Here is a 27,209-nt window from a genome sequence, read left to right as displayed (position 1 = left end):
CTACTAAGAATATCATCCAAGGCTTTATTACTATCTTGAAATCACAACAGTTTATCATTTTCTTATAATTTACCTTTCAAGATATTTACCTCAACTTGAAGTTGTTCTTCCTTTTCTAGACATTGCTTATTCATGTCTTCTTCAGCTTTCCTTCCTTCTTCCAACTGATGCCTTAGTTTGAGAATCTCCTTTTCTTGTTCTTCATTCAGATCCTGCTGCATTTGACGAATTTTGAAGGCACATTCCAGCTGAGATTTTAAGCTGATAACTTCGTTTACCTATTTTTCAATAGCTTGGAGTAGATCTTTATTCTGCTTCTTTGATTCTTCAAGATCTTCCTTTAGCGAGCGGTTCGTGGCTTCAAGACTTTCATAGTAACTGGATCTATCTCTGAGTTTCTTGATGGCTGTGCTTCTTTCATTGACTTCATCTCTTAGTGATGTTACTTCATCCTGCAACTTTTGACATTTGTCCTTGAATAACTTCCTTACCTTGTTTCCTTCCTCCAGTTGGGCCTTATCTTTGGTAGCTTCTTCTTTGAAGTCACATTCCCTTTTATTCAGTAGATCTTGTTGATCTCTGATTTTATCTGAGAGGCTTTTAAATTCTGCCTCTATTTGATATCTTTCTTGTTCACCCATAAGAGCAAATTCATTTGTTTCGCTATCACTTTCATCTTTTCCAAATAAATAGATAGCAGGAACATCAGAGGATAGCAAATTCATACCTGATAATTCATCTTCATTCTGAAATGATTTTAAATCTGAAGAGCTTCTTATACCTAATGCCCAATTGATTCTCCCACTGTCATAGTTCTTCTGAGATGTTTTCTTCTACTTATGTGCTTTCTTCTTAAGCTTCTTTCCCATTGTTCCACAGATCTCCTTTAAGCGATCAAGCTTCTACCAAAGGACCTGCTCTGATACCAATTGTTGGAAATAATACTGAGGGGGGAGGGTGAATCAGTATTATCTAATCAATTGAACTTTTTCAATTTCATACTCAGATTCATATACGCTACTTCAGTTAAGTATACCCGCGTATATACGCTACTGTGTCTATTGCAACTAGCGTATAACCATTAAACTCATGATTCAGTTATGTGATCTTCAATGGATGCATCAGAACATTATTAGCCATATTAATAGTCAACAGTAGTAGTAAAACAGATAGATCAACACACATAAGCAACACACATGAACACCATGATATAAGGTGGAAACCCAATGTGGGTGAAAACCACCTGCTGCAATTCGTTTCTATCTTCCTTTATTAAGAAACTTCTTTTACAATGTACTGGTGTAGTCCTTTACCAGCATGTAGGCTACAACCTTCTCTCATTCTCCAGACTCTCCTGGAAGGGAGCTCCAACCCCCTTTGCTCTTGTACTAGCTAAGATACTAGTACGTAGGCGCCGACCTACAATATTCTCTCCTCCAGGTACCACGTTTCATACATTTTCAGACTGGATACTCCTGAAGCACAACACATAATCTGAAAGGCCACGTTTCATCCAGTTTTCATACTGGACCCATAACTATCATTGAAGCTCAAAAAAAATCACTACTAGCATCATCAATTTTTGAATCACTGAAACACTAAAACCCTGTCAACAACACAGTCACCAGAACACAGAGCAGACACAGAACTCTGCAAAATCAATCAGACCCAACTGCAACTTCAAACATCAAACTTCAAAATGTATACGCTACTACGATGAATCAAACCCGCGTACATACGCGCTTTTTCCAAGGCCAACCCGCGTACAGATCTAAAAATATTTTCTTATAACTTTGCAGTTGTACCAGACATCAGTCATACTCATAACATTTATAGAACATCACATGCGTCAGTATGCAGATCTAGCATAATCAACCATATAAAGATAGTTCATTTCAAACCATTTGATCCGATCTATCCTTAGATCTTGTTCACCATCAATCCGTGAGATCCCTCCTTAGCTCAGATCAAGTAATGCATCATCAACCCATAACCTGCATACTAGATCTCATACTTCATTAGATATTCTAGGCTTTTCAGATGCTCTTGCCTAATGATCTTCTTCTCCTTTTATAGTCTTAGGCCTTGCTCAATACCATGGTCCAAAACCATAACAAACCTATACCATGGACCCAATACTTGGGATCAACACATCTGACGAGATACCATGGTCCAAAACCATAGGTTCAAATACCGAGGACTAACTACCACGGACCAAAAGTAAGTTCTCCAACATATACGCACTTTTCCTTGCATGAAAGTGCGTGTATACGCATACGTGCCTTTGTAACGTCTAACCCGCGTGTGTACGCGACTTGGTCACAATGAACCTGCGTATATGTATTTTCTCTTCATACTTGTAGTCTGATCATCAATTCCTTGCTGCTAACCTTCTGCTTATCAATTCCTTGCTGCTAACCTTCTACACTATAATTTGTCATCTGTGTGATTTGCCATCAAGGACAACACTTGTCTCATAATGCCAACAATCTCCCCCTTTGGACTTGATGGCAAAGCTAACTTGTCACACTTAGAACTTGATCTTCTTATTCCTTTGAGTTGTCCTGCATCCCATGCATTTAGTCACATTTGTAGATTCATCTAGTTATATGTAAGTGAGATGTTCTTCTATGAGAGGGTTGCCATCAAGTACAACACATGCATTATAATGCCAACAACAAACATGTTTGATGATCTTATTTTTACCCTAAGGTCTAGTGCTGCAACCTCACTCTAATACCAATCTGTAACACACCCCTCCCCACATTTACCCGCTTTTACAAGACCTATGGGAAAATGTGAAGCGATGTATTACTATGACATGATTGGACCTCCAAGTTTTAGTTATGGAAGTGGTACCTAAAATTTGAAACCTTATTGACACCCCTAAGGAGCATTAGATCACCAAGAAGTTAGTACACCACCTTTGATGACCATATCCGTAGCTGGAAATTCTTTTTCTCTGACCTAAACCCCAACCACACCTAAAGCAAGACATGCATGTAATTATGAGGCTCAAACCACACTCATAAGCCTAACTACTAGTGGTTATGACTTAAATTCTTTAGTTTTGTGCTTTTGGCTCTGGGATCTGTGCCACCTTTTTAGCCTAGCCTCTAGACCACTACCCAAAACTACCTGAAACTTTCTAGAAGCATGATTAAGATGACAACAATACCAAACATTCAAACTAGAACAAGATCTTGACCTAGACATGCCTATTACACAATAGGAATTTCATCAAACACATGGTAAACATTTAAGCTACAGTTCATGAATGCATATCTAATCATAAACCTCTAAACTTCATCTGGGAATCACCAAGAAGGTTTAATGCCCTCTCAAGTGGATGCATCAACAATTGTTAGCGCATGCATTCGTCAACCATTCAAATACTTATCAAATCATGAATAAGACCTATAGCTAGAGCACATCATATAACCAGGTATATAACCAACATATAACCAAAATATTAACCATGACAAAAAACAATGGAATCCACATAATAACAATTACAAGTTCTCATAAATCACATTAGGAAAATATATCTTATTAACTTATGCGAAACCCAACCAAGTCACGAACTTCCACGTACCACTTGGCCATAGATTGGGATGAACCAAATCTTTCTTCCAACCAATCACCCATGTGTCATATTCCAAGCATGAATGTGATATCTCATGGGATAAACTAAGACATAATCAACCAGTGACTCCAGAGGTTAAACCACCTCCACCTTCAACATAACGTGATCTCACCTAAATCGGTCTTGAGATCACAAAACCAAACCAAGCTTAGATGCCTCAGAGTTTCTTCACCACATCTTGAGGAATTTCCCTATCTCCACACACCTATTGAAGGCTTCTCAATGAAAACTATCTCCACCCCTAACCCTTGAAATTTTCCTGAGACCAACTCAACCGGTTCCAAAATCTTATAAAAATCCAAAGCTCAACCAAGAATGAATCCCATCACACCATGTATATCCAAGGAATGGCAAGGCAAGGCTAAAACCACTGTCAAACTAGGAGAAACCCATGTGAATGATAGAAAATGAACCAAATACACAAATTCATGTACCATGCATTCTCACATCAACAAGGAAATCACACATGCAATGTAACACCCTCCTCCCACATTTACCCAAGCTAACTGATCCATCGGGGTAAACATGTGACAAATATTTACTATGATATGATTCAACTTCCCATGTACAGTTAAGGAAGTGGAACCAAAAAAAAAAACCAATTTGACCTTCCTAAGAAGATACAGAACCTTTAGGAGCTAACCAACCCCTCCACGGTGTCCAACCCCTGAGACAAATTGATCTTATGTTGAACTAGACCCCCATTTTCTCCCATGAAAAGGCTTCCATGCAACGGAGACCCTCCATTTGCTCCCACAGCAAGGCATCCATGCGAATGCAGCATTTTTTAGGCATTTTTTTGCCAACGACCTTGAATTTTGAGGCAATTTTTTTCAGGGATATGACTCAGGCCTCTACCCATAACTTCATGAAAATTCCAAAAATGGTAAATAACAATGAAATAAGGCTACTAATGTAAACACTTGAACAAGGACGTGGCCTGACCCCTACCATCCATGATAGAAATTACATCAAACATATCATAAAAATGTAATGTGCAGGTCATAAACACACATATGAACATAGGGGTCTCATACTTATCTAAGAATTTTCAAGAAGGATTGTTGCCTCCTCATAATAGTTGCAAGATAATCCATTAGGTCATGCATTCATTAACATTTAATCTACCAATCAAAGCATTAAGAGAGCCATAACTCGAGTATGTCATAAAGCATGCTTATAACCAGCAAATAACTAGATAAATATCAATGATGAAACCACCATTAAAGCCACATAATGGCAAGCAAATTTACTCATGAAATACAAAAGGAAAAGGAGCTTATATTAACATTATAAAATCCAATCAAGTCATAGACTTTCACGTACCACCCGACCATAGGTTGGGCTGAACCAAATCTCTCTTTCAGCCAATCACCCTCATGCCATATTCCAAGCATGAATGTGGGATCTCATGGAAAAAACCAAGAACACCAAACTATGGATTCCAGAGGCCAACAACCTCAAACCTCAACCAGTGATTCCACCTCACAGTCGGACATCACTAACCATCATGAAATAGGTCTACACCAAAGATGTCCAAGGCTCCAGAGTGTTTGTTCCAACCAATGCTTCCATCACTAGTAATTCAACCCACAACTGTTGTCGGGCTCCAGAGCGTTTTTCCAACCAAAGCTTCCAAGACTAGTAACTCAACCCACTAAAGGCTCTAGAGAATTTGTCCAATCAAGTCTTCCAAGACTAGTAACTCAACCCAAATTTTTATACGACCTCTAAAGCGTTTGTCCAACCAAGGCTCCAGGAACTAATAACTCAACCCACAGTCATAAGGAACATGAGCACCAATCAGAAAAAAAAAAAGGGAAAACCCCCAACACCATGGTTATCTAGGAAATGGCAAGGCTAAGCAAGACCACTATCAATCCAGGAAATCCTCCATGCCAATGACATATCACAACCAAAAAACCACATGCATATGCCATTCATTCCAAAAATAGTAAGGAAATCATACATGCAGCTCAGTACCTGCAAAGAAAACTCATTGTAGTTGTTGATCCCATTGTCCCCTTGCACTTTCTTGCTTTTCATTTGCCTTCTTTATCCAAATCCCAAGTATGCCATAATAATCCAAGAGTGCTCCAAGAAAACTATAAGTGTGCAAGAGTATGAGAGAGAATAGAGTAGAGAGCTCCAAGCTAAAGCTGACAAAAGTTGTCACTAACAAAAGCTGTGAACTAGTCCTCACAAGAATTTTTATTATTTAGGTATCTATTTTCTTCATTCTCCATTATTTTTCCTCAATTTCCTCCTCACATGTAACATGTGACCTTTCACCTTACTTTTCTCCTATTTTCCATTATTTTCATAAATAAATGCCAATAAATGCTACTTTGCATTTTCCATTTCCTTTGCAAATTTCCATAGCCATTAATTAATCACCAATGATCCCCATCATATGTTCTTTCCCAACATTCAGCTTGGAATATGTCCCATGACCTTGGTTGTTATTTTCCTTTATTAACTTTATTACATGGATTTTAACTAGGGTTGTTATAGAACCCTCCCCCTCGAGGGAACATTGTGCTCGGTGTTCAATAACACCTACAACCAACAAGATCACCGAAAAGAAAAACATATCAGCCATGAAGCTTTATGACTTAGGTCGTTGTGGTATTTACAATGAACAACTTGATAAAAAGAAAACCAACATTGTGAGGCTCCCTCCTAGGGTCCTCTAACTAAAAGATAAATTTCTCTAATTTTAAACACAATAAGATGGGAAATAACTTATTTCTTTCTAAACATTTATTTGATGATAATATACCATTAAAATTTGTTTACCACAAATTAAATAAGTAAGACTTTCATTCCAACCATTTACATAAGTAATCAATAAATGGAGGAATACATGTTCTTATAGCTTAGTTGAGATGCTCTTGAACTCCTGACTCTGTTGGGATGCTCTTCTTGACTACCCGAATGAATTTTCCTCCCATCCAACTAGGAAGTATTTCCTAGCCCAGGGAACCTCCACAGGTTCCCTAGCCCTCCAAGCCCAAGTCCAACCAGATGCAGTGTGTCCAAGTTTAACAAACACTCTCCAGAACCAAGTTTGATCTCCCTCCTCTTTCTCCACATACCTCATCCCAATCAAAATCCTCCAAAACAAAACCAAAACCAAAACCAAGACCAAGGATCCCCCCTCTCCTCTCATCATCCTTCCCCCTTTTATGTCTCTTCCTCCCATCCACCTCAACCACTTATCATTAATCTCATGACTACCCCCTCATCCTTTCATTTAATATCCTTGACTTTTCTTACCATATCTTGTTCAAGTAGATTTGAGATGACATTTTGGGGAGAAGATATAAATATTTAATTTGGAAATTAATTGGAGAAGACCATGTCTTCTCCCAAGTAGATTTTGAGAAGACACCTTGGGATATGGATATTTAATTTGGAATAAATGGAAGGAGACCATATCCTATCCAAATTTAAATTTGAGAATACAAGTTGGTAATTGAATAATAACAATAATAAAATTTATATCAGTAAATAAACTTACAGCTTCACAGATGTAGGTATGCACCAATATGTCTTGATAATTATAATTCAATATTTTCAGGTGATTTAAACACTGATAAAATTTGCATGATAAGATTAAGTAGGGCATTACATACACCCATCCTTCAAAAAAATTTGTCCCAAAGTTAGAGTGAAAAAGATACAAGGAGTTCGAAAGCAGTTTGACAATAAGGCATAACAAAATATAGAGAGAGTTATAGTAGTAAAATTTAATAAGTCATGCAATGATACCACCTCCCATCAAGAGTCTCCAACTAATATATATCCTCTCCCATCCTTCCTAACATACTTCCGTTCCCACCCTATCCATCCTCTGTTGTTATATACTATGGCATCGGCTATACCAATCTAACCACTGATAAAACCAATATGGCAAAAGCGTTGACTATATCGACCTAACTTCCCTAGCAAGAAACTGGCAATCGTTATCAAACATCTAGGGGAGCGTTTCCATCATTTCCCTCCCACGATTCCAGGTTTGGAGGTTACATTGTGGGAAATACCTCCACCCCTCCTAGGGTCAACACCCTAGTATGGACCACACTACAGCGTTGGTTGGACACTTATCATCAAATAATCCAGTCACGTAGTCTTGTCACCTGCCATTTACATTTTACCCATGTCATAAGAGTGCATATCAAGTAGATACCAAATGTAATAGAATAATGTACATCATACCATTCCTCATTGGATGTCTTGACCTTCCCCAATGGAAGAGTAGATCTTGGTTATCATATAGTTCTTTCCAATCTACAGGTTAGTTTTCATCCATGCATATATATAACAACAAAATAGATATAGATACGTGATCTTAGACATCATATTATTAAGTCTAGTATCCACGTGTCAATTTTGTAGTTCATACTGGAAACAAATATTACATTAGATAAATCATAGTTTCACTAAGTCATTCATTGGATAAATTATATCCACTTAAGCCATGCATGAAACAACAATAACTCTGATGAGTCATGCACTAGATAAATCATAACCAATTAAGTCATACATTAGGTCATACATCAAACATTGCAATCATCAATACCTAATCCATCTAATGATTTATATAAGTAGTTTCACTTGTCCAACTAATTGCATCAATATTACATAGCGTTCATAAATAAATAACATGGAACTGCAAATAGAGCCTTAGCATAGGTAGTTATCTAAGTTAAAAATGGACATCATAAATGGTCAAAAGTGAGGAGTAATTTCAACATATAGTCTTTGCATCCTCCCAAGTAGAATATCTTAGGTTATATTTGTCTCGTTGTATCTTAACTTGATCCACCAAGTGATGCTTGAGCTATCGAACCCTATGGTATAATATGCATATTGGTTTGATCATTATGGTTCCCATGTCTGAGACCTATAATTCCCTCCAGTCGAGTTTGTGGGACTCATCAGAAACATAATGTTATAGGACAGATACATAAAAACATCATGAGTTTTATGCAAGTGGGGTGGTAGTACAAGACAATATGACTCTGGTCCAATTTTCTCTTTGATTCTAAAAGGTCCTATAGATCAAGGTGGTAACTTCATACCTTTCTCAAACTGAATAGTGTTAGGAATAACTAAAAAATAAAAATAAAAACTCAGTCCCCCACTTTAAAACTTTGATCAGTACTATTTGCATCATCATAACTCTTTTTCCTATCTCGTGCTTCCTTTAAACTTCGTTGAATCTATCTTACCTATTCCTCCATTTTTGAAACAATCCTATCGTGACTATTACTTTGTCTTCTATCCTTTCTTCAACTCAATGGTGTTCGACATGGCCTCTCATATAGAGCTTGATAAGGAGGCATCCTAATTGAATTGGGGTGTTTGTTATTATAGGAAAACTCTACCAATGGTAAGTACCTTTCCCACCGAGTCTAATTATCCATGACATACATTATAGGCATATATTTTATAACCTGATTTACTCCTTCAATCTTTCGATCTATATATAGATGAAATGCAGTGCTAAGGTTTAACTAAGTCTCCAACACTAACTGAAAACTTGTCCAAAATGTATATGTAAAGAAAGGGTCCCTATCAAAATGATCTTTGTGGGTAACCCATGTAGCTAGATAACTACTCAAGCCAAAAATGGGAGCAGTCTCTTAGACAAGGTAGTTAGTCACCTACAGATACCAAATACATGGCCAAAATAGAATATGTTAAGGTTGTTTTCCAAGAAGAGAGCAACTCATCCTTCAAGAGCAATCCACAATAATAATAATAAAATTGCAAATAATGGTCATGACCACCTTTACAAGTGAAGTGGCTTCAAAGAATATGCCAAGGTAATTAGAGTCTTGTAGACAAATAGTGTAGCTCCTCCAAATGGAAATAGTATAAAGATGTTAGGGAATTATCTCCTAGGATAAACTAAATTGGCCATAAATAGTAATCCCATAGAAACATGTGCCACAATTGTCCATAAAGTTGTTGTAACCTCCTCAAAGAAGTGGGGCACCCTTAATCAATGTGCTAAAGTGGTTAAATGCACGTGTACCAACACCTCTCCTCCAAGGAATATGATAAATAGTTCACCCTAAGAGATTGTGTAATGAGGCTAGGACACTCTCCAAAATAGTAATAAAGGATCTTCCCAAACCAAGACAAATTATATGATACAATGTGAAAATAACATACCAAGTGACCAAAACCATGGTGTCAATGTAGAAGACCACCTGAGCAAGGTCTGAATTCCTCCAAATGCATGAGAAGATCCCAAATAAGTGGAGTGATTTCCTCTATCAAGAAAATAACTACTCACAACATGCCACATCATAGCCAAACTATAAATATCCATTGGCATTCTTCTAACAAACCACAACCACTTTTCCATGTCATCAGGGCATCCACCCAAAGGGACATCAATTATGCAACAAAGGGTGGGTGAAAAATAACTGTTGAAAATCTAAAAGAGAAAAAATTGAATTTGGAGTTTATTATGAGCACAATCTAAATTTGAATTGGTGCCCTCTCCTCTAAGTAGAGTGCTTCTTTTAGTAGAGGTTTTTATTTCCCACAGAGGTGTAGTTTAAAGGTCACTCTTTTATTTCATTATGGCTGAGCCTAGTAAAAAACGAAATGCAAGAACAACAACTGGGGAAAATATCCTTCATATTGAAGCTTTGGAAGCCAGTTCTTCCACAATCATACAAACACCATAAAAATGAATAAAGGCCTTTATGTCATGATCAAATGAATATGAGGAGGGAACATTGTAAATTTAGAATCCCAAACTATAGAATAAAAAATAATTTAGCTCCTATTAAATATGATGGCAGTCACAATCATGATGATGCATTAAGAAGCAACAAGAGTCAAAGATGATTCATTGTTGATTGTTGAACTAGAGTCAAAGATGTCAAGCATGGTCATTCAAGACCTAGTGCTAGAAGAGTCAAGAACAATGGCCATTGTTGAAGCTCTAGCACAATGAGCACTACTAAGGCTCATGTGATAAGCTAGAGAAGGTTGCAAGGGCTATGAAAAAAAAATCATTTTTTTTTTTTTTAATAACATGAACATTGAATTGCAACCTAAGAAGCTGAGTATAGTACATACCTGTCTTCAACTTATTCTATTGATATTAATGCACAAGTTCATTAAAATCAGAGCCAGTGTTGGAATAGAAATCTGGATGGACTTAACAAACCCAGTTCTCCACCTAGATGTTTCAAAATCATGAATTGATTATGCCGAATTGTTAACATATAATTTTAAAATTAAGGAAAACAGATTCTGTAGTATACTCACAGAATTAGAGTGGGATGCTACATCAAACCCACATCTATAGAGATCTCGAGATCAAAACCCTCACCCATGAGGAAATATTCTCCATGAAGATTATTTCCTCGGACAATCCGGTCACATCCAGTTGTGAATGCATATACATACAAAAATCGGAAGAGTTGAGTCAGGGTATCATTTTTCCCGCAAGATTTTGGTTTAAATTGAGTGAGCATGTAGACTGTAGAGATTTCTGTAATGTTTAATAGCTTTCACTCAGGGATAGAAGAACCATCTGTAAATTGCAGGTTAATTGATGCTAGGAGGTGCCGGAATCGAGCGTTCCCTTATTTAAAGGCGGCTAACCATTTCCGGTGGATAAACTTTTGTCGTTACTTATTGTGAAATACGCAACTCAGTTTCCATGAGAGCATAATCATGAATTTATAAGGGAAATGATGTTTCGCATGCCTTTTTTTTATAATTGAAATACAATTATTTCTATATAGCGCAAGCCATAGTTACCTTAAGGCGACCAACTATGAAACCGTGGCTAACTATAGCTTAATTTTTCATTTTCATTCAAGGGATCTCATCTTTAACAGGGTTATTATACTTAAATGCACTTGATGGGAATGAGTAGTTTGGAAGAATACCCGTGCATTTGTATTTTGAATGGTTCCAGTTTGGAAAGAACTTAAAGCCTTCTTTTGAATCATTTTTGGTAGCAAGCAGTTTTCCATAATAATATACTCATGCAGGGCAATCTGTATAGTGCTTGAAAGTTGTCACATAATCCATTTGTCTAATGGAAGCTTTGAATTTTAGAAATGTTGTCTTTTAGTGAGATCACATGACAAGACCATTGACATATAGAAATCCTGTGAAATACATTTGAATGGAAGGAGAGCAGGATTGTCTTTCACATAAAAGTAAAGGTATGGAAAATTTAAAACACAGACATCAGTTACTTGAAACAAAATCTTAAATTTAACCTTACTTGAGGATCTCGATAGCATATAAATGGGAAATGAGTCAATTTGCTTCTCAATTAGCAACAAGGTTTTGCAAGAACAACTTGCATTGAAAGACAGAAATGCACAGATTGAGGACTTGGAAAGAATTATTTTAGAAAAAGATGGACAAAGGCAGAATGTTATCTTTTCAGAGGCAGAATGTCAGCTTTTCAGAGACAAAATGATGAATTGTTGCAGACAATGCATGTTGTCAGAGATTGTAAAAAGAGGGGAGAAAGTGAACATCAAGTAATGCTTAATGATCTTGTGGGAAGATCAGATACAAAAAAATTCTCTGGATTTGTCCTTGCCTCAGTCCAAATGTTACAGGGAAAAGTTGATAACAGAAAATCAGATTTCTAGTTCTCATCAAGAGCTAGAACTGTTGAAATTTGAGATGTCAGCAAAAACGTTGAGTAGGAATTCCAATGCCATTTGTTTGCCATATTTTCTTGTAGAAGGGAATAAAGAAGACATAATCAATGTTCAGAGAAACATTTGGGCAATGCAGGAGGAAAATTCTACCATTAATGGGACAGCAAATATTGTTGAAGGCCATGTTACTAGAGACCCATATATGTCAGACAATTTCTCTGTAGAGATTGCAGATATTATTCTAGAGTCACCATTGAAAATCATGTCAAAAGAGAAACTAATATCCCATTATATAAGGGTGGTGGTTGCTTTGAGAAGAGATAAAGAGATACTCTTATCTGAAAAAACAGAAGAGATTTACAGGCTTAAGAGGCAATGCTTGAGAGAAAGAGGCAATGGCAGAGAGATAGTTGCACTCAAAATAAAGCTTGGTTATACGACTAAAAAATTGAGATGAATTTATTAAGGGGAATGAACAATTGGTGGTGTCAAGAAGATTTTCAGATGAGGAGTCTACAATTACTTCTGAGTTGGAGGATGAATTGCAAGATGATAATAGAAGTATGTTGGAGCTCATTGCAGGGGAAGAAAAGGAATCCAAAGAGTTATTTGATGGTATAGGATTAGAATAGTCATCAAGAGAAGGTTACTTACTGGTGTAGATAGAAGAATTGGAAAATGAGAAGGAAGATATCAAAGCAACAAACAAGAATGAAATAGACATACTGAGAATTTGTGTGGAAGAGACTATCAAGGACCACACTATGTCCTTAAATTTGGCCATTAAAGAATCTGCAGAGCTGAGGGAGTAGAAGAATATGCTTGAAGATATTATTTGGGACAAAGAGAGGACTTTGAGTTTAGCTCTGAAGGAAAAAGAAGATCAGAAGCAACAAATTATTTTGAGGGAGAAACAGCTAGAAGAGAAGGAAAATGAATATAAAAAGCAGCAAGATTTGTTGCAGCAATCCCTGAAAGGATGCCAAGAGCTGAAGGAACAAAATAGTCTGCTTGAAACTCTAACACAGCAAAAAGAGAGAGTCTTGAATTTATTGACAAAGGAACAGGAGGAGCTGAAGAAGTTGTTTTGCTGGAGGGAGCTGTTCAAGAAAATAAAAATTGTACAAGTGCAGCCTCAAATGATTTGGAAGAAGCAGGGAAGGAGAAAATGATGCTTGAGGAAACTATTAGAGACAAGGAAAGAACCTTAGATCAAGTTATCTACAAAATTGCTTCCTTCTTAGGAATGGTCAGCAATAGTTGCTAATAGAATGAAAGTTGAAGCAGGTAGCGAAAAAATTTAGCTAGGTGTGGCAAGCACTCGTGACAAGCCCTTTGATTAATGTCTGCTAACTAGGACAATAAACCCGACCTAATACAAGCAACACCAGTGATCTAATAAAGGTATCAGAAGCCCAAAACAGAGCCAAACTGTACCAGCTAAAGGATGCAGGTAAACTCTAAAATAGTTCTTCCAATCCTTGAGGAAAAGGCATACCTGCAAATGGTATATACTATCACTATAAAGGTTGTTACAGTAGCATATGTCTATTTTCATTACTTTCTGGAACATTCTCATATTCATATTGCACAAGTACTCTACCAAAATCAATGGGGGTGCTATCTTACAGAAGCACCTCCATAATTGTATAATTGTTAAACATTCAACTGTTAGGAATGATGTTAAACATGAATAGCATCATCATCAGATCGAGCACTTTATCTTTCCTAGAAGCAGTACAGACCAATGATGAAGTCAAATCTCAAAACAGAAAATTAGATTTCACTTTAAACAATCTTAATATTCATATCAATTTAAATAAATCGCTAACATGCCTAATTAGAATGATTAAATTGATTAACAAACTTATCAATACTGATAGTAACAAAGGAAATTTCAGCCATTCATATGCCCCTAATGGATCCAAATAATTCTTGGTTGTCTAAGTATAAAGAAAAACTCAATTCCTAGAAGTTTTGTCATTCAATGCCAACAAGTTTCCTAAAAGTGGGTAATTTTGTTCTCTCAAGTCTTTCCCTTCATTTCTGGTTAGTATACCACACACCACAAGAGAAGCCTTGAACTATTTCACTGAAGATTCCCTTGTCATTTTAGATATTAACTTGAAATATTTATGCTATAAGATAATGACAAGAAAATCCCAGTGGTTACATATGTACTCTTACCCCTGGATAATGTTGCAATACAGGTGCATAGTGGTTAAGTACAATATACACTTTCCCCAGTAAGCTTAAAACGTTTTCAACCTCATCTCCCAACAAATCCACCTCTTCCTCAGCTTTCTGGAGATTGCAATATCTTTTGTCACACATTTTCATGTAGTGTGACTCCCTTACCGCAAACGAATTGACTAGCCCACTAAGTGTGACCAGTTATCGCTCAACTTCTTTCAACCTTAGGAAGTTGTGATGGAGTTTTTCCAATGTTGTTTCTTCAAACTTCAAAGATGCATCCATGACATTCCTAATATACCTTGCTAATTTTCATTTCACTCTGCTTTTGATTCATTTCTAAGTCTGTTATGCAATCCTCAAGCTTTTGCACCTTTGCCTCAAAGAACTCTTTTTGTTTCTCTTTTTCCTTTATATGCATCAATGCCCACTCAAGTGATACTTCCTTCTGTTCAAGACATTCTTTGAGTAGAACTTTTTCATTTGTCTGATTTTCAATTTCTTTTTTAGCAAAGGTCAAGGAAATATCTTTCTCTGGAATGACTCTCTCAAGTTCCATTCTTTTTTTCTTCCTCATTCAGAAAACGTTTGGAGAACATTTTCCTCACATACTCACCCATGTATATTGAATGTTGCAAAGCAAAGCGCTTGAACAGCAATGTTGGTTCATACAAGCTTTTAAGATAACACTCCAGATAAGTTGGAAGAATGATCTATGTATTTACCTTGTTCTTATTAGTAATATAGGAAGGGGAAAAGTGGCTTACATTTTTTTTCAATAAATATATTAACTACGGATATCTCAAAGCTTTGTTGTTGCAAGTAGATGGGATGATGTAGCAAAGGTCAAAACAATGGTGAGAGGCAAGGGCTTGATAAAAAAAAACCAGGATGCAGTTGTATTGAAGTCAATACTAGGAACCATGTGTTCTTTGGAGGAGACTGATCGCACCCCATGGTTTCATTTCACTAACACAAAAGTGGCAAAATGTCTGGGTTTATTCCACTGTCTATATACTCCAGACAAAACCAAGTTTATATAACATCTGATAGAAAGGAATAAACTAGAAACAAAACAATCAAAGGCTTCATAGCACATCGCCAAATGGAACATAAACTATATAGCATCTGTCACAAGGGAATAAACAAGAGCCAAAACAATCAAAGATTTCATAGCACACCGGATTTTTGAGACGAGCTTTGAGAGGAGATTCGTCAGAAAGAAACATGCCAAAGCAGAAGACGGGAGCCAGAAAGAAGGCAGAGAATCAGAGGGCGAGGCAGAAGGCCATTTCCCAATAGCAATTCCAGATTGATTTGGGCAAACATCCATGCAATGCTCTCTATACTTGCGATTTTTGCCACCACCACTAGAAGAATAGGGCCTTTTTCTACTTCTGCAGCTACGTTCCTAAAATCCCTTCCTGTACTCAATGCAACAAGACCAAATGTATGGCAGTTGTTTTTGACTGCATCGTTCATCATCTTGGCTGTAATGTCATGGGAATGAACATGGTTTGCAGCATATGTGATTTATGTGAAGCATTCATATGGCATTCCAAACGCTACCTCACAACTCATTGTTGTACATGTCCTCTAACTGATGCAACATGTGTTGAATGTGAACGGACTCTTTGGGATCATGGTGGGAGGATGTTCTGATGTTTTTCATGTGATCAATGGTTGTGTGAGGATGATCAGTTTGAGCATCAAGCTTCCTGCCAACAGCTTGATAGTGAGACTTTTCATTGCTTGTATTGCAATTGTCTTGGAATATATACATGCTTGCGTTGCAAAATTTGCTTCTGTGATGATCATGTGAAAAGTGTCACTAATGCAACCAGGAAAGGAGAGGGACTAACATGTAAGAAGTGTGGTTATGCTTTGAGAGAGACAAAAGATATAAGTATTTCTGTTCAGCAACACAATTTTGGATGACAGGTGTTTATCTGATGTTGCTTGTGTAGATATTGGAAAACATAGCTATAATAGAATTGACTCGTACAACGTTTCTTGAAGCACAGAAGGATTTAAAGAAAATTGTTGACTAGTTTGGGTGCTTTCCAACCATTTTACAAGGGTGTAAAGGAGGATTAGGACCAATACGGTATGGTAGCTATAGTTTAATAAAACAAAGATGTCGATAGGGGTTGAGTTGATTAGTAAAGTAGGGTGTTGTTATTTGCTCCACCATGGTTCAAATCACCCCAATATCATGTTTCCCCTTGTGAGCCAGTGCACCTATGTAAACAGACCTGTTATTGTGGTTGGGGTACGATGCAGGTCCTAAGCACTTGGAAAAATAGATACCCCCTACTCACGGGTGCTTAGATTAAGGAGAGCCATTGTTAGCCTCATATTTTGAACCTCACTTGATACCACGTGTGAGGCTCTAATTTTAAACACAATAAGATGGGAAATAACTTATTTCTATCTAAACATTTATTTGATGATAATATACCATTAAAATTTGTTTACCACAAATTAAATAAGTAAGAAATTCATTGCAACCATTTACATAAGTAATCAATAAATAGAGGAATACATGTTCCAATAGCTTAGTTGAGATGCTTTTGAGCTCCTAACTCTATTGGGATGCTCCTCTTGACTACCCGACTGAATTTGACTCCTAGCCAACTAGGAAGTATTTCCTAGCCCAGGGAACCTCCACAGGTTCCCTAGCCCTCCAAGCCTAAGTCCAACCAAATGTAGTGTGTCCAAGTTTAACAAAAACTCTCTAGATCCAAGTTTGATCTCCCTCTGCTTTATCCACATCCCTCCTCCAAAACAAAACCAAAACCAAAACCAAGACTAAGGAGCCCCCCTCTCCTCTCATCATCCTTCCCCTTTTATGTCTCTTCCTCCCATCCACCTCAATCACCTATCATTAATGCCATGACTACCCCCTCATCCTTTCATTTAGTATCTTTGACTTTTCTTACCATATCTTGTTCAAGTAGATTTGAGATGATATTTTAGGGATAAGATATGAATATTTAAATTGGAAATTAATTGGAGAAGACCATGTCTTCTCTCAAGTAGATTTTGAGAAGACACCTTGGGATATGGATATTTAATTTGGAATAAATGGAAGGAGACCATATCCTATCCAAATTTAAATTTGAGAAGACAAGTTGGGAATTGAATAATAACAATAATAAAAATTATATCAGTAAATAATATTATAGTTTCACAAATGTAGGTATGCACCAATATTTCTTGATAATTATAAGTCAATATTTTCAAGTGATTTAAACACTAATAGAATTTGCATGATAAGATTAAGTAGGGCATTACAAACATGAAAAACATAGCAACAGGGCAACCATACCACTTATTGGAGCTTTATAACACAACTCATCAAGGTATTTACATCCATATACATATATACATATACCAAAACTTCTTTTCCTTCACTGGCAAACAATCAAGGATACATAGTCCACATCTGATCATTCATCTCCCATGTAGCTTCATCGGGCACAAAGTGGTTCCACTACACTTTAACCTACTCAATTGCTCGGTTCTGGAGCATAAGAATATTTCTCTGTAAAATGCATTGAGGTTCCAACTGGAATTCTCCTTCTGGATCCACCTGCAATACAGACCAATCAATCACATGATCGACATATTTAACATACTTCTTAAGCAATTACACATGCAAAGCATCATGGACTTTCACTATTGGAGGCAGTGAAAGTTGGTAGGCTACTGGTCCAATCCTCTCAAGAATCTTGAAAGGTCCACAATACTGAGGTGCCAACTTGGCACATGATTCAATCCTCAAGGATCTATTCTTGGGCTTGATGCACAAGTACATTTCTTCCCCAACCTAAAACTCCTTAAACATCTTGTTGTGATCTTCATAACTCTTATGTCTATCCTGTGTTTCCTTTAGATTCTTCTTAATAACCTGCATTTCATGTTCCATCTCTGCCAACATGACTGGTCCTATCAACACCATGTTCACTAGGTCACTCTAATTGATGGGAGTATTATAACTTTGCCCATAGAGTGACTAAAATAGACTCATCCTCATAGACGCATGATACCCATTATTGTAAGTGAACTCAACGAGTGGAAGATACTCTACCCACTTTCGTTGTTGATGCACGACGTACATTCTCAGCATGTCCTCCAAAATCCTATTAACCCTCTCTATCTGTCCATTTGTCTATGGATGATAAGTTTCACTAAAGGAAAACTCTATACCCAAACCTGCAAATAACTCTTTCCAAAACCTAGAAGTGAACTTGGTATCCCTGTCTAACACAATCTTCTTTGGAACACCATGCAACCTCATTACATCTATGATGAAGACCTGTGCTACATCATTAGTTGAATAATAGACTTCACTTAAATGAAGTATGCTACCTTTTTCAACTTTTCCACCACAACCATGATAGAATCATGTTGTCTAATGTCTATTATAGGATTAAATGCACGGTGTATGGAGAATGGAGAAACCCTCAAGGGTCTTCCTGGGACCCTTGGCAGACTGTAAGATTATCTGCAGTTGTCACAAAGCTACATGCATGTCCATACTCAATAACTAACTATCAAAGCAAAATAGATTCATTACCTCAAGCCTCCCTGTAGATATTCTGGAGAGCACAATGCAACTAGGTGGAAATCCCCTGAGCCGGCTCCAGATCAAGTCCTACACATAGAAGAGACAAGTATAATCACAGCATACAACCTTGATAATTAATACATGAATATATAAAAGACATCTAGTTACACATAACTAAGCTACTCATGTTAAAAGGTATTGGACAAACAACTAAATGAATGATATTACCAACATCACGCAGTAGACAGTACAACTACATTTCTATATTAATATCGAAAGAGTGATTACAATCATCTGTTGCATCAGCCTTCCCTTTCCCCTCCAACTCCTCTCTCTCTCTCCATTCTTACCAACTTCTTATGCTTAGATTTGATACTATGCTCGACAATCAAGTAATCTATCCTTTCAAATGATATGAATTCCATCACAATAGCCCTAGCTCGGCTTATGTAGCATTTGAGTTAGGGTTGCCAAGTTTCTCCATGAGTTTCTTTTGGTAAAAGCAATGATGTTTCCATACTTTTGAGCTTTTTCCCATTTGTCTCCTTTAGGATTAGAAATCCCTCAAATAGGTTGAACTTTAGATGTTTCCTTGCTTTTTTGAGTAGATTTAGGAGAGAATATAGAGATATTTCTGAGTCAATTCGATCCTTTGACCTCTAGATCCTCATTAGGTTTCACTAACGTTGTCTCTGAACCAACAAGTAGAGTTAGTGGGATCACTAATGCTCCCTTAGGCTTACAGAGAAGCTTTATAAAGCATGTTGTCAGTGTATAGCTAGCGTTAGTGTGGAAACAAAAGTTTTGAACTTGGTTTTTGCTTCAGTCATCCTGTCTTTCCCCTCTGAGCTTATGTGGGGTCATTTTGTTGTATAAAAGATGCCCCCTAATGTGTGAGATCAGAGGCTGCGATGATGGTCAAAATACTTTACTTAACGGTTATTTTCCTTCTTTGAAAAAAAGAGAGAGATGATCAGAGCTTCAGGTGGTACGGAAAACCTAATACAACACATATATATAAAACAACTAAAATCATGTCTCGATTTAGGCATTCCCACACTCAATAGCTATGTCAGAGTGATTTTCTCATAAAAGAGATTTGACAATGCTGGCCACCGATAAGCACAATGCGGATCTGGTGTCATAATAGGATCATTCTGATGAGTTGTCTCCAAAAAAATAATATACGCAACTTTGGAGAGGAAACAAGGTTGATTGATGCAAGCCTCCACCCAAGGTCTTGATTTCTACTTCACCGAACAACATATATCGATGCATGTGAATATATGCATTGATGTTGAAGATGCATGAAATCGTCTACTTACTAGTCAATAATGAAGACCGTTAATAGGCGTGAGGAAGGCCACCAATAATGGTGATGGTCTCCAAGATGCATAGTACAATCTAGTGAGTGTGAAAGATGTTTTTGTCATCAAACTCTTATAGAATCACTTAAGCAGGAGCCAATAATGAGAACCTCTGATCAAACACAAGGTCACCTACCACTAATGTTTGCAAGTACCAAGGCACTGAATGTGTTTATGGGTTGTCTTCCTAGATAAAGTGTTGAAGTCGATAGGAAGATACCTGTCGAAAGGTAGGCAATAATGTGTCCTGCATCAATCGACACGAAACAGGACAAGAATGATTTGTTTTTTGATGAATCTTTGAGCATTGGGTCAAAACGACAAAGGGCATGATGAAAGGATATGCTTGATGGGTTAATGGAGGAAACAAAAGGTTAACCCTTGAACAATAGAAGGCACGACAATGGTTTTAACCATGCAGCACTAGACTCATGAACACCAAAGAGTGTTAGGATACAGAGATGCAAGAACATTAGGGTATTTAGGATAAACTCATAGGATGGTAGGATTCATATTGAGAGGTCGTCACAAGGAAGGTTTATCTGAGGGAGTGCCATGTTCAAGGGAAAAACTATTTCCAAACCACGCTTCCTAATACTGAATACAGTTGTATTGTCTACTTTCCCCATCTGATTAGTTTAATGAGTCTAGATGGATAAACTTGTCGATCTTTTCATATTTTAAGGGTCTAAAAAGGACTGCAAAAAGAGTGACTCTATGCCCTATCTGATTAGTTTAATGAGTCCAGACAGGCAAACTCGTCGATCTTTTCATGTTTTAAGAGTCTGAAAAGGATCATAAAAAGAGCGACTTTATACCTCATCTCTTTAATTTAATGAGTCTAGGAGAGACAACGCGGTGGTCTTTTCATATTTATAGAGTCTGAAAAGATCATAAAGAACGACTCTAGGGTGGTCTCTTTGTCATAGTTTTTAACCGGGTGCAACAAAATTTTAATAGTATACCCAGATTGGTTACTTTTCTGTGAGTTGATCTATTGAGTCCGGATAAAGAGAAACTAATGCTCAATAATTGTTGACCTCATACTGTTACGAGTACAAGGAGATGGACTAAACTCAATATTTGTCATGAATTTTTAATGAGTCACGCAACGAAAAAATCAATACCTTCATCAAATTTTAACGAGTCAAATGAAGAAAAATCAAGGTATATTTTTCAGTTTAGTGACCAAGGAAAAAGAGGTAAAATAACTGCTCATTCCTTCTTTGTAGATTTAACAAGCCCGAAGAAGGGGAAAAACTCAGGGTTTTTTCGATTTTAAGAGCGAGAAATGGTCCCAAAAAAGCAAGTGCTCTAGTTGCTGCCGTAGATTTTTAACGAGCCCGGTGACAAAAACTCGGGATTTTTCAGTTTAATGAGCAAGAAAAGTACCTAAAGAATGCTCAGGTCATCTTTATGAATTTTTAACAAGCCTAAAGAAAAAACTCGGTGTTTTTTCAGTTTTATGAGCGAGAAAAAAGCAACTAAAAAGAATGCCCTAATGATCCTTTTCAATTTAATGAGGTAGAAAAAGAGCGAAAAAGAGTTGCTCGAACTGTCGTTGTATGTGTTTAACGATTCCAATTATGAAAAACTCTGGGATTTTTCAGTTTTAGAGCAAGAAAATATCCCATAAAAAAAATCACTTATTGAGAATTACATGCAATGATTACTACTTTTCATTCCTGAAAGTACTTTCATCAAAAAGTATAAAAAAGCAGCAATTCCTATCCATATGGGTTCATGCATGATGAAAAATCATGGGGAATGGACTACTTCCTCTTTAATGATTTCAAAAAATCATGTCTCCAAAAATAAATATAAGGAAGTTCTTTGAGCTTTCACATTCACCATTTTCACTATTTGAGAACAGTGAGAGCGTTTTAGAGCTAAAGAGGAGTAGATTTTCCGTGGACCATTGCAGGAGATCCGAGAAACCATTTGACGTGTTTTCAGTCCTAGGTAGATGCCAAAACCTTTCTATATGCATTTCTTAACCTTTCTTATGAGTTTCTAGGGTGGATTCTTGCATATTTGAGGAGCCCTAAAGCAGTGTTTGTGCACTAACGCCCTCTGGCTAGCCTGTAGGTAGCGTTAAATGCCCTATATGACCTGCTGGAGGGCGTTAACCCTCCCTGTGTACCACTGGGGGGAGAGTTAGAGCTTCAGGGCCCAGTTTAAAACCCCATGCATTGATTCTTGAAGTTTTATTGCCCCATTTTGACTCATTTTTGGGTTGTTTTGCACAGGTTTCAGGCCATAATGACTAGCCTATGGAGAGAAGGGGCTCATGATAGCCACTAATTGCTTATGTGAAACTTTCCAGCATGCATACTTGTTTTGTGCTACTGCAGTTTACTGAAGTATCCAAAGTTGGAGCTGATGAAAGGGCAAGAGCATTTATTAAGATGGATTATCCAATGCTGGGATGAACATGAGCAGGTGTTCAGGATTGTAGATCATAAGTTGGCCATTGACTGTGATGACATTTACTTTTTAATTAGTTTTTTGTTCCGTGGAGCACAAGCAAACCTCACCGGGGGTAGGTCTAATCCTCGATCCATCCAAGTGCTGGTGCAATCCTACTGCATTCGTGAGAGTGGACTTCTCAACAACAGAGTCCCCATAGAGAGGATTAGGTCTAGGTATATGAGGGCTATTTTATGGTTGATTGTGTGGTTGGTGGGTTCAAAGAGTCACCACATTGCAACAAAGGCCCAACTGTTTCTTGCAGTTGACTGTGTCCAACCGCAGATGTTCAACTGGTGTGAAGTAGTGCTTCGCCAGTTGAACGTAGAATTAACCGCATGCAAGACTCGAACCCAACAAAGTTTTGGGCATGGTACTCTCATAGTCTCATTCATTCTTGAGAGGGTACCTGTTATGCACCCAAGGATGAGCTTAGGTCCCTTTGATCAGGGAGCCAAGACAGGGGCGATGTGACCACTCGATCCTCCCACGGGAGGAGGACCAATCTGACATTTCTTCAAGGAATATTTCTTCCAGTGGCTTCGTGGCCAGATCATGATGATTGACGACTATGCCTATGAGGGCATGGACTTCACCAGCAACCCTGACTTGATGTTGCCACCCGGGACCAACTGGGGTCCTCAAGGTGAGAATGATTTTTGGGAGTACTTCAAGTCTTTTTTAGCTTTTGAATGTTTTCTTTTTCTTTTTCTTTTTTTGTTATGGGTGAATAAGTACTGACACGAATCTTTATGCTTAACATAGATGTGGCACAATTACGACCTGTAGGTGAACCCCGCCATATAAGATGAGGATGCCAACTACCTGTTGGGGGGGCGATGCTGACAATCTTCGCGAGGTTCTGAGGAACTTGGAGGGCTTGAGCACGGGTGTGCCCCCCCTTCCTATGAGGGAGATTCCCACTCACATGCAGCGGCACAAAGTTGGTGTACCTAAGTGATTTTTGGTTCCTCTTCAGAGGATAGCTAGAGCGGTTTTAGCATTTTAGGAGCAGTAGGGTCTTTTTAGCAGGGCTTTTGGCATAACCAATGGGTGTTTGTAGCTAGGCTTAGTAGCCATTTTTTACTTAAAACATCAATGTTTTGGAATATTTCAATGTAAAAGACTGGACTCTATATATATGTATGTATGTATGTATGTATGTATGTATGTATGTATGTATGTATGTATGTATGTATGTATGTATGTATACAGACATTTTGGTATTTTAATGGAATAAATGTTTTTTAAATGTTTTTGTAAATTTTTAACTCTATAAATTTTTACTTTTCATGCATGCTTCTATAGTGAATGAGACAGATGCCAATCTAACACATAGTTTTCCAATGAATCAGCAACTGTATTAAATTCTCTAGGAATGTTTTCATATGTGATAACTTCAAATTGACGTTCCAAGAGTCGTACCCTTAAATAATGACGTAACAAGGTTGGATTATGAATGTGATAACGATTTTTCAATTGCATAACAACTAGCTGAGAGTCTAACCTGACCACCAGATTGGAGATGTCCCTTGATGACGCTTCAGTGAGAAGTGAAATTACGGACATGTACTCAGCAATATTGTTGGTGGCAGTGCCAAGAAAGACTCCTCCAGAATAAAATAGTTTCGACTCAAGTGTGTAGATGACCCAAGCAGCTGATGCAATGTGCCGTATGTGACGACTGGCACCATCCACGTATCCTACTTATGTTAAGGGTAATGAATAAATCTGCATTGCGAGAAGCATGTATGAGACAAATACTCCGATAAATACCAAAACAATCCAATCACACCAAAAAGGGAACCAAAACTTATAAATGCATAAAATTACAAAGCACATGCCGAGTGCAATACTATGCATAATACTTTTTCAGATAGAGCCCATTTCTCGGCTCAACGAGCAGGACTCCTTCCCAGTCCTGAACCTCATATGCCTCTTTTGATAGGGATTTCTTGATGACATAGGGACATAGCCATAAGGGTTGAAGCTCTTCTTAGGCAGTAGTGTCGGGCAAGAGTTCAACGGTTATTTTTAGGGAAGGGATCTGACACTCAATTGGTAAAACTGCTTCTAGGCCGTAAGCTAGTTGAAAAGGTGTGAAGCCTGTAGCAATCTTTATTGAAGTTTGGTATTCCCATAGAGCTAAATATAACATTCTATGCCAGTTAGTTTTATGATTCCCTACTAACCTACGGATCATGGTTTTTAAGAGGCCATTGACGGCCTCTACTTGATCATTAGCTTAGGGGTAGTGGAAGGATGATTGATCCTGGCGAAAACCTAACAGCGATGTTAAGTCAGACATCATGTGATTCTGAAAATGAGACTCATGGTCTGTAACGATTGTGCGAGGTGCACCAAAGCAACAGATGACCTGATTAAACAGGAATAGCATGACGGCTTCCCCATCAGCCCGATAGGTGGGAAGGGCTTCGACCCATTTCATGAAATAGTCCACAGCTACAATGATATAGTTGTGTCCAACAGAGGAAATGGGATTGCAAGTTACAAAGTCTATCCCCCATTTGGCAAAGGGGCCAACAAGATCACTGGGTGTAGTAGGGCTGGAGGAGAGCGCATTTTCTTTGTGAACAATTGACAAGGATGGAATTGCTGGATGGCCTTGACACAATCTTGGAACAAGGTCGACCAGTAATAGCCTGCACGCAAAATTTTCTATGCAGTATATATGCCAGAAAGATGACTACCACATGCCCCAGCATGGAAGTCATTTAAAACATTTTCTGCCTCTTCATGAGTGAGGCAACGTTAAAGAACTGTATCCGTACCATGATGATATAACATATTGTTAATCACTAGATAGTATCATTCTTGGTCGCAAATGCGACGACGGTCACCTGACGATAGTTCGGGGAAAAACCATTGTGCTTGGATGCAAACAAGAATGTCACCATACCAAGGGTCAGTAGTGTCAATAAGATAGACAGCTTCATCCAAAAGAGGATCATGGGCTATCTCGTTAGGATCGATAATGGGAAGATCTGACAAAAGTTCGGCGAAGACTAAGGAGTTCTTTGCCTTGGCAACAGTGAAAACCAAATCGAATTGTTGGAGGATCATGATCCACTTCGAATATTTTCCTCCAATTACTTGACAAAACAAAATGTGTCTCATGGAATTCTTTAAGACACTGACAGTAGTTTGTTGTAGTAGTATGTAGTATCGGAATCGGTTGACAGCAAAGACAACTGCCAATGATAGTTTTTCCACATGTGAATATCTGACTTCGGGCGTAGCGTGGCCTTTCGACAAATAATAGATCACATGTTCACTCTAGTCATCATGAGTTTGAACCAAGACCATTTCGAGCGAGGATGGTGAGGCTGCCAGGTATAGAAGAAAGTCACGGCAATTGTTGGGAGTGCTGAGGAGTGGGGCTGATATAAGTTCCTTTTTCAAGGCATCAAATGATCATTGAGCTTGATCATCCCACAGATATGGCACTCCCCTCTTAAGCAGACACATAAAGCCTTTCATCAAATCAGCATAGTTTACGATGAACCGTTGTAAAAAGTTTGCTTTCCCTTGCAAATGTTGGAGCTGCAGAATGGATTGTGGTTCGAGCAATTGAGTAATTACCTTTTTCTTATCGAGATCAACCCTAATCATGTACTTGGAGACAACGAATCCAAGTAAGCGTCCAGACTCGACAAAGAAAACGCATTTATGCAGATTCAGATGTATGTTATAAAATTGGCACCTAAGAAAGATAGCTCTTAAATGGTTTAGGTGCTGCATTCACTGCTTGGAATGGGTTGGAAGGTCATCCAAGTAAGCTTGAATGATATGCCTGATATCGTGAAATGCGTAGTCCATGGATCTTTGAAAAGTTTCTCCAGCATTCTTTAAACCGAATGGGAGTTTTCGATAGGCAAAGATTCCCCATGGGCAAATGAAGGCAGTTTTGTGCTGGTCTTTGGGTTTTATAGCAATCTGGTTGTAACCTGAGAATCCATCCATGAATGAAAATGATTCACAACCGGCACAGTCATCGATGATTTGGTCGATGAATGGTGTCAGATAATTATCCTTGGGACAAGCAGCGTTCAAGTATCGATAGTCGAAACATACGCAGATGGTTCCTTATTTATTATCGATAGGAACTAGATTGGAAACCCATTACATTAAAGGAACAGGATATATGAAACCAGCATGTAACAATTTTTCCACCTCATTTTTTATGGTTGTCATTTTGCAGGGATGGATCGGTCAAAGCCTTTGGCAGACATGTTTAGCATTATCATAAATATTGATCTCATGCTTGACAATAGATG

The 27,209-nt window shown here is 37.8% G+C and overlaps 2 pseudogenes; one reads left to right on the top strand and one right to left on the bottom strand.

Annotated features, from left to right (window-relative positions):
* Positions 1-14,478: 14,478 nt before the first annotated feature.
* On the bottom strand, positions 14,479-18,466 carry LOC149168023 (WPP domain-associated protein-like; annotated as a pseudogene).
* On the top strand, positions 15,730-16,440 carry LOC149168024 (uncharacterized; annotated as a pseudogene).
* Positions 18,467-27,209: the final 8,743 nt, after the last annotated feature.

The sequence above is a fragment of the Pinus tabuliformis genome, chromosome 5_1 (genome assembly GCF_031772625.1).
Source record: "Pinus tabuliformis cultivar Carrire ecotype Pingquan chromosome 5_1, CPIR1, whole genome shotgun sequence".
NCBI lineage: Eukaryota > Viridiplantae > Streptophyta > Pinopsida > Pinales > Pinaceae > Pinus > Pinus tabuliformis.
This window is presented reverse-complemented; position numbering and strand designations above follow the sequence as displayed.